Here is a 395-nt window from a genome sequence, read left to right on the forward strand (position 1 = left end):
ATTAAGCACTTCAGAAATATTAAAAACATATAAAATTTTGCTAAATATTTTTTAAAAAGGAGATTTCTAAGGAGGCTCCCCCCCCCCGTGGATTTACCAGTTTTTTGTCATGATTCATATAATAACATTATTTTGACTTTCTTGTTCTCCTTGGATTTCTTAGACACCAAGGTTACTCGAATTTCCAATCTCCTCTCTCTCTTCTTTCCCCTTTTTGTTCTCTTCTTCCTTCTCTTTTTCGTCGAAATTCGTGGGTGGACGATTCCGAGAAGCGGCGATTCGTCTACGCGAATTAAGCCGCTTGTGGATCGGTGAGACGCTGAGAACGCTGGCAGCTTTAATTATAAATGTCTGTCTCATTCATGAATATATATATATATATATATATAATATTT

The sequence above is a fragment of the Atta colombica genome, unplaced genomic scaffold (assembly GCF_001594045.1).
Source record: "Atta colombica isolate Treedump-2 unplaced genomic scaffold, Acol1.0 scaffold134, whole genome shotgun sequence".
Classification (NCBI taxonomy): Eukaryota; Metazoa; Arthropoda; class Insecta; order Hymenoptera; family Formicidae; genus Atta; species Atta colombica.